This window comes from Nerophis ophidion, linkage group LG24 (assembly GCF_033978795.1).
Source record: "Nerophis ophidion isolate RoL-2023_Sa linkage group LG24, RoL_Noph_v1.0, whole genome shotgun sequence".
Lineage (NCBI taxonomy): Eukaryota > Metazoa > Chordata > Actinopteri > Syngnathiformes > Syngnathidae > Nerophis > Nerophis ophidion.
This window is the reverse complement of record NC_084634.1, coordinates 15,081,714-15,082,197: the sequence shown is the minus strand read 5'-3', so window position 1 is coordinate 15,082,197 and position 484 is coordinate 15,081,714. Positions and strand designations below refer to the sequence as shown.

The following is a 484-nucleotide window of genomic DNA, read 5'->3' as shown; positions in this document are numbered from 1 at the left end:
GGGAACGGTACTCTAAAACAGCCGGCATCACTTTTGTAAATAAAACAGTTTTTGGCGGTCTTATTTACAATCCCGGGCTGTGGATCCCCAGCCGTCCTCCGTCCGTCGTTGTGCTGCTTTATATACTGAGCGAAGGAGCTGCGAGTGCGCGAGACATAGGGTAGCGTCACGCCACCAAGTCTCGCGAGAATTGCCAAGCCTCTGCGTCAGCTTCGCAAGGCATGTTGGTTAATTAGATTGCAGTTCAACATAACGTATATATATATATATAGACATATATATATAGACATATATATATATATAAAACTCATAAAATAATATTATATGTAATATATGGAATCCCGTTTCCACCACACACACACAAAAAAAATATTCAATTGGAAAGTCATAGTGATAACTTAAAGGCCTACTGAAATTAGATTTGCTTATTTAAACGGGGATAGCAGGTCCTTTCTATGTGTCATACTTGATCATTTCGCGATAT

The 484-nt window shown here is 39.5% G+C and overlaps 1 protein-coding gene across 1 annotated transcript in view; it reads right to left on the bottom strand.

Annotated features, from left to right (window-relative positions):
• gtf2a1 (general transcription factor IIA, 1) overlaps positions 1-144 on the bottom strand; it is a 21,976-nt gene extending 21,832 nt beyond the window's left edge. Inside the window, exon 1 of the mRNA XM_061886442.1 lies at positions 1-144. This exon is cut by the window's left edge and continues 111 nt beyond it. The gene's annotated coding sequence lies outside the window, so the exon portion shown is untranslated.
• Between the last annotated feature and the right edge of the window lie 340 nt (positions 145-484).